We start from the raw sequence: 8138 nt of genomic DNA, 5'->3' as shown, positions 1-8138 counted from the left end.
CGCTTGAAAATATTTTTTTTATTGAATTTTATTTGAATTATAGTGTATGAAAATTGTCAAAATAATCAACTTTCAACCCCCATAACTTTTTATGGGGGTGAAACCGCCACGAACTTTTTATGGTACAGTGGTGGGGGAGACCTCCTCTTTCGATCCCACCCACCCCCACCCCGTTCGGGGGTGGGCGCCATAATCTAGACATTTACCGAAAACAGATCTTAATATTAGAATTTCATTAAAAATTAACACTGTTGGGACACCGTGTACACTTCATCCCCGATCTTTGAGTTGTTTAGTTGTCAAAAAGTTTGACAAGAGTTCTGCGTTGTTCCCTTAACAATACAGTAATTTTTTTTTTGTGTAAATTTGCCCCAGCCAATGACGAACGGAGTCTTATTATAAATTGTGGTCATTAATGGCGGTAATAACCGGAAAACTCATGGTAATTAATCGATTCCGTCATTAGTAGGCGTGGGATTGTACTCAAACCAGTTAATTCTGATTTAGTGAAAATTTCCTTCTGATTAAGTACTTACATTACAAGATACAAGTTCGCAATAAATATTGAGATCATCTTAGAGAGACATATCAACAAAAATAGAATGTCGTTTGTTTTGCGTTTGAATTAAATAATTTATTGTAGTTACAGCCACTTTTTTTACTCAAAAAAAAGAAAAGAAATTGAGCGATTTTCTTACAATCCTTGCCACAATCCAAGCCTGTGAATTTAAACAAGATGACAACCTTAAACTTGCAATTTCTGTTTTAATTTCAAATTCGTTTGTCCCTTGTACGAGGGTGGATTGATAAGTTTCCGGCCTGACCAAGAAAAACAAGGTTTTTAAAAATTTTTTTTTTTTATTTCTCAACATAATCTCCTCCAAGGCTGATACATTTCTCATAGCGGTGTTCCAGTCTATTAATGCCATCTCTATAGACTGATTCGTCAAGCTCCTCAAAATAACCATTTACAGCTTCGATTACTTCTTCATTGTCCGCAAATCTCTTACCGCCAAGCCATTTTTTGAGATTAGGGAACAGAAAATAGTCACTCGGGGCTAGGTCTGGAGAGTAAGGAGGGTGCGGCATCAATTCAAACTTTAGATCGTTGATTTTAGCCGTCGCAACGATTGACGTGTGCGCTGGTGCGTTATCGTGATGAAACAAGATTTTTTTCTTCGCCAGATGAGGTCGTTTAATTTTCACCTCGTGGCTCAAACGTTGCAATAAGTCTGCGTAGTATTGACCAGTGATAGTATTACCCTTTGCAAGGTAATCAATGTATATAATACCTCTTGCATCCCAAAAAACAGTAGCCATAACCTTGTTCGCCGAAAAAATTGTTTTTGCCTTCTTTGGAGTTGGTTCCCCTGGTCCAATCCACTGTTTAGACTGTTCTTTGGTTTCAGGAGTGTAGTGGTGGACCCACGTTTCGTCAACGGTTACGAATCGACGCAAAAATTCGCTTGGATTACGCTTATACAATGACAAATTTGCGGTAGAAATGTTTTTTCGAATCAATTTTTGGTCGACTGTTAGCAAACGCGGCACCCATCTTGCACAGAGCTTTTCCATATGCAAATGTTGGTGCAAAATATGTTGCACACGTTCATATGACATCTTACAGGTCTCAGCTATCTCACGCACTTTCAATCTGCGGTCTCCCAGCACTATTTGATGAATTTTTTCGATCATATCTGGAGTTGTGACCTCAACGGGGCGTCCTGAGCGAGGCCCATCAGAGGTGCTCACACGACCCTTTTTAAACTCGGAAACCCACTGCTTAACGGTTGAATATGACGGGGAGGATGTCCCCAGTGTTGAGTCCATCTCTTTTTTAATTTCCTTCGGCGTTAACCCCTTCAAATAAAAGTATTTGATGACAGCACGATTTTCCTGCTTTTCCATTTTTACGAAAACCACAGAGGCGTCTTGTTCAGCGTGCTGTCAAACCTACACTAGCAAGGAGATCGGGCTGAAACTATAGCTACAAGCTATCCAAGGATGGTACTATAGAATGTCACCTCAAGGTAGGCCTAGTGGCGTCATCTCTTGGTTAGGCCGGAAACTTATCAATCCACCCTCGTAATAGAAGAGATTTATGTTTATTAATGTAGAGGAATAATTGCTCTAAAAAAGATGAAAATTTTTTGATAAACAGGCACATTATTGCACCTGAAGAAGGCAGTGGAAATAGCTACAGTTGAATTCTTTTTGAAATGCTTTTTATTCCTTTTGGGCTAAATGTACTGATGGCAATCCCTGCATTTTCATTGATGTTTTTCTAAAAGATTTACTTACCAATAAACTTTAAAGACATTTGAATCATTTCTAAAGACAAGTAGCTTTAGTCCATTAATTTTTTACGATGCTTGTAGGAGATAAATAATTCAATCAGAAATATGTTTTTTCGTAAACATAAATAAATTAAATATATGAAAAGTACACACTACAATTTCATATGTCATTGTTGAGTAATAAACAATTAAAAGTTTTTCTTTTACAAAGTATTTCATACTTGAACAATAAAGAAGTTACGTTTTAACAATTTTATTGTTGAGTAGTTTAAGATACTTGAAGCTTACCGTAACTTTTAGTATGGAACAGAAAGGAAATTCTTTCTTGATAAGTATCACCTTTTGGTTTCTAAAAAGCTGGAATTTTGAAAATTACAAACATTCATCTAATATATCCAGATCCAGATATTTCTCAAATTGAGTCTCATTGTTAGCAATTTAGAAAAACAAAATCAAATTATATTTAATATTAGATAAACAATCTGAAACAATAAATACGTCATAGTGGAGCAATGAAAATAGCAGGGGGAAGAACTAGTTATTATAATATCAATATTTTATAAAAGGTATATCTCTATTTAACTGCGAATATTATTCGTTTTTGTTGTACCGTAAAGTATTCTAAATACTGTCATTTTTATTATTATTTAAATTAATAAGCAAAAGTGTTGTTACAGGGGCGGATGTTGAGCGCCATGCTTACGGTGCTACCAAATGAATTAACATCAAGTGAAGCACCTCTTAAGAAAATCGGCTAATAAAAAGATTATTTTAAACTTCGGAGTGGTTTAAACGAAAAGCGCTATTTTTACCACTCGGAAGTTTGTGGCGAACATAAACATATAACATTGAAAATGAGCGATTGCCCAAGTTTGATATTTTTACTGCCAAAATGCACTCGTTCAGGATACAGTCAAATAATCGTATTGCATTGATTGATCCTATTTCTAACGTTTTGGCCACTGCCGGAATTGAATAATTCTATTAAAAGATGCTGCCGTTTTGACCCGGCCAGTATTGGATAAAAATTAATGAATTAGATTAACTAAACAAGTAGCAAACACTTAATTTTTGTTTATTATATAAAGTCAATTGTTTTGACAATAAACTAGCATTATTACGTTTGGAACAACCTACTTATTAACAACAATAAAAATGAACTAAAGTGCAGAACATTAATCAGAATTTAGAAGTGAAGTTATGCTTTTTGGACAAACGCTAACACACTTTAAAAGTAGACTCAAAGAACACATAACGTATAATATTAATCTTTTATAGATTTACGTTATAAAAAATGTTTGGAGAGCAGTGAATTGATTACAAAACTGTTTTTTTATGAAATAATTATAATTAACTAAAACTGATACTTTTTTTACAAAAATATAAATAGTGGCAGACTCTGTTGCGATATTTCAAAACTATTTAACAAAAAGTCAGATATATTTCACAATCTCGTAGTAAGTAAATGCTTATGTTAAAGATTGTTCATATTTTTAACACCCTATAAACAATTAATGCCTATATATTTTATGTGGTGCTAATCGAAAAACCACACACTCATTACTTAGTTATGTAATTTGTTCTAACTGCGTTGTTTGTGTTTACAAACTATTTTAAAATGGATGTCATCATACCATCTATTCTGAAAGATTTAGCAAGGTTGTTAACAACAAACAACTAGAAAAAGCCTTTTTTAACCAAATCTGTGGTAAAAAATTTAAACCCAGTCCTGCTCTTTATTGTGTGTCGAGAAATTGTTTCGTATTGTCGTTGTTGATGAGTTAATTTAAACCTATTTGATTTGATGAAACGGTTTGCGATTGACACAAACGTTTACTGCGGCATACAAAACTGTTCCGTCCTTTTGTTTTGGTTGAGTATTATCCGGAATTAATTTAAAAAAGCTGGTTGTTCCAGGATCATATCAGTTTAAACTCCCTTCGTGAGTGCATTCATCGTCAGCGATCTGCGCTAATTAATTCGGCGGCGGTAATTGTATGTGATGGAAACGAGCGTTTGCTGCTAAAAACAAATTAAGTAATGGGCAGTACCGATTTAACCACTGTGGATTGTTAAAAACTGCTAATTGAAGTACTTCAAAGCGCCAACACCACAACCAAATATGAATAGAACGTGACGCAACGTCACGTATCGCTCCAACCACATTATTTCGATATTCCACTTAATAAATCGATTCAAGTTTTTACGATGTATGCATTATATGTAGCAAACAAATAATAATCAATCAGAAATACGTTTTTTAGTAAATATAGATGAATTAAATATATGAAATTTCATGAAATCCTACGAACGGCGCGGTAAACGCCATCTGTAGTAGTACAACGCTACTTTCAGTGAAATTCAGTATGCTCAACAAGGCCCATTTCGAATTTCTTTATATGAAACTTCATGTACCATTGTTGAACAAAAAAATTAAAGATTTTAGTAACAAGCCAATCAAAGCGTGCTGTTTGTTACAAGTGGAATTACAGCAAACAAAAGCTGTTCTAATTGACTAATTAGTGTAAACTTTAAAACTGCTAGTATTTGGCTAATTAATAGACGTGTAGTGATGGGCGAAATTGTTTTTGGTCTTGCAGTCTTCGGCTTGGTTTGGCGAAAATGCAAGGTCAAGATCGAGACTGTCTTTATACAGTGGAATTCGTTTATTATGACTTCGCCCATATTGACCAACCGCTTAATATGAAGTAATTGCAGTGTTAAGTTTGGTTTTCATATTAAATTCTCTATAGGAAAGTTTGGATATAATGAATCCGTTTAAAATGACTTGTCGTTTATTATGACTGATCCTCAAGAAATCATATACGGCTATAGTGACTCAAATGATTAATAATAACATTTTCGCTCATTTTCCTGACCCTTCTTATGTATATTGATATTGCAATTCATCGTTTTTTTCTTTTTCTGTTAATAAATATATACAATTTGTAGTATTTCTCTCTATTAAACTAAATAACATGGTTGAAAAACTTTTGTTCACCCTGAACATAGCCACACACGAAATATGATCTCCTTTTATAAAATTATCGTAAAAATCGATTCAATTCCCTCGCGTAATTCCACCAGAAAATACAAAAACAAGACGTTGTGCCACACCCTTGCATTAAGGTTATTGAAGTTGTTATAACGAAACATGGAAATGATGTAGGTACTTTGTTTTACTTTCAAAATCAACTAATCAGCGTTAGTGCATTTCAAACAAAGAAGTACTTATGAAAGAAAGGAAAAGGAAGATGGAGACTGTGAACTTTTAATTAACAGAGCAGCTTCTCGAAGAAAGTTAAGAAACGGAGAAGTTCGAGAGACATTTGCGGTCCCTAACATTGATCCCTGTAAAATTTGAAAAAACTTCGAGTTATTATCAAAAAATAGTTTTCATGGTTAAATAATGTTATTAGGCAAAATATAAGTTAGTACCAATTGTTATATTTGATAAAAAGGCTTCAGTTTTGTTAATTTTTGAATCAGATACAACTACGCTTTACACTAATTCTTAAAATGTACGTAAATTTTGATCAAATTTTTGCTGTCAATAAAGGTAATCATAAAATGTTTTTCCTGCGATAAAATGGATGACTGCCAAATTTCAATTCTCTTATTCAATGGACCGTTTGATAGAACATGCACGTAATAAATCGCCCTAGTCTAAGAATAAAATGCCTGCCTCTTGCAATGTTTGAAAAATAAAATTGCTGTTACGTGAGTGACTAACACTGTAGTATTTTATTCACTTACTGCGCTACCGCTACGTAATTTTTCTGATATTCTTTCACCATTCTTCCTCTTTTAGTTGTACTTTTGTTTAGAGTTATTCTGCCACGCTCCTATGAATTTTTATCTTCCAAAATACTTCATCATTCATCACTGTTCAACCCCCAGTGCTATCACTCAATAGAAGAATGGCTAAACGTTCGAAAACTAAGGATTTCATATGAAAATAGCACCTCGCCTGAACACAATATTTTTACTTTAAGCAGATATAAGTAAATGACTTATCAGCTACAGCTTGCGGTAAATGGAATCCATTTTACAGCATCAAATTGAAAATTGAAAAGAAGATACCCACTGCTTTTGAAATTTTCTAACTCTTTCTGATACTGTCACCAAGAAATTTAAATTAACTATTTTCGGTAACTTTACCCTTATCTAAGGAAAAGGTTCGTTCACAGTACGCTAGGGGTTTGTGACACCATTTATTGTTCCTTGTTCTTATTTTATCCAATCTCATCTATCTAAGGACGCTGTCACTTTCTCTCCCAAGGCGCTATTGATCGGTTATTAACAGAGCCGAAATTAAAAACAATTTGCTATCTAAAGGGGTGATAAAACAGTTGTCAGAGAAGGGAGGAAATTGAAAGAAACAACGAATGTACAAGGTGTGTTTCAATGAAGTTCGAAAATGAAAACGTACTTTTTTGAGAAATGATTCTTGCTAAAATAAACGTTTACGGAAATAAATGAAATTTTTTGTGAAATATGAAAATGACTAACACAAAAATAAAAAAAAATCATTACTTTCTTGTGACATAAATTCACAAATTCTGTCAACACTACTGAGACAAGGCTTGTATTGTACCAGGCCATAAAACGTTATTTGTGATTTCTGGTCACATTCGTAATAACGGATAAAATAGTAATAATAGAAGTTCAATGTTAACCATTACTTTGTTGCTTCATCAAACCTTCGCCTACTTTTTTAGTATCTCTGCCCTAAATTACTGTTTATAAAAACGTACAAAACAATGAAAAAAAGTATTTTTCCAACTGCATCTTACAGAGAAATAAAACTAATTTAGAAATTGTGATAAGAAAAATAAGTCTGAAGTAACAATCTGGGATCGAAACTGGATTGTTTTTCTCTAACTCTAGATTATCTGGCTGCATTTATGAGTTAAGAAAGTTTAACCGTATACCTATAGATATAACTTGAGTAAATTATAGATTACATAACTTGAGAACGCGGTGACTAATTTCTGATTATTAAATGTGTTTTTTTTTTCGAGTGTAGCTAGCTGTAAAAAATACGTAACAAATCCTCAACGACATACTGTTATTGTTGTACATATTGTATGTACACGAGTGGAGTAGTTTTACAAATCATTGCGTGACATTCACAATCGTTCTACAAATGACCGAATCGTTAGATATCCATTTGCTTAATTTTAATATTTGCTAGCGAGTTTTCCAAATGACGCGACCAAATAACCAGTTCCTAAGAAGCTGATCGTATTGTTTAAAAGATTTCTATTAAAGTCGGATAATGCTAGTTTCATCCAGTTTTTCCTCAACACCATTCGATGATGCTTATATCATGTATTTCCTTTTGAACAATTATGTTCGCAGAAAAAGAGGTGCTAAAAACCAATAAAAAGTGTAAATGAAACTTATTAATCACTAGCTATTTTCAAAATTGAATGAACATTAACATAAATATGTGAACAACATGTTGGGAACTGTGTAAGAATGTTGTGATTTTTAATAAGTGATTTCAATCGATTAATATTACATTTTTTTTTCTTTCTTTAGTTAAGAATGTAAGATGTTCTAGTTTTATGGAAAAGCGACGATTAGTTCAGGATTAGTAATGGGTTGGGTACCCCGTTTGGATCCGCTATGTTTTTTAGGATCCGGCTGGGTACCCGGCAGTGCCGCATAATTCTACCAGAGAAAAAAAAACAACAATAATAATTTAATCAAGTATAAAACCTACCTAACAAAAATTACTAATTAAGATTTTATTGTAATAGGTCGTTTGTTCTAATATGTATTATTTATTGATTATTAAACTAAATTAATTGTTATTTCGATATCATTCTTGTG

The sequence above is a fragment of the Agrilus planipennis genome, unplaced genomic scaffold (genome assembly GCF_000699045.2).
Source record: "Agrilus planipennis isolate EAB-ADULT unplaced genomic scaffold, Apla_2.0 scaffold66, whole genome shotgun sequence".
NCBI lineage: Eukaryota > Metazoa > Arthropoda > Insecta > Coleoptera > Buprestidae > Agrilus > Agrilus planipennis.
Note: the sequence above shows the minus strand (reverse complement) of the source record.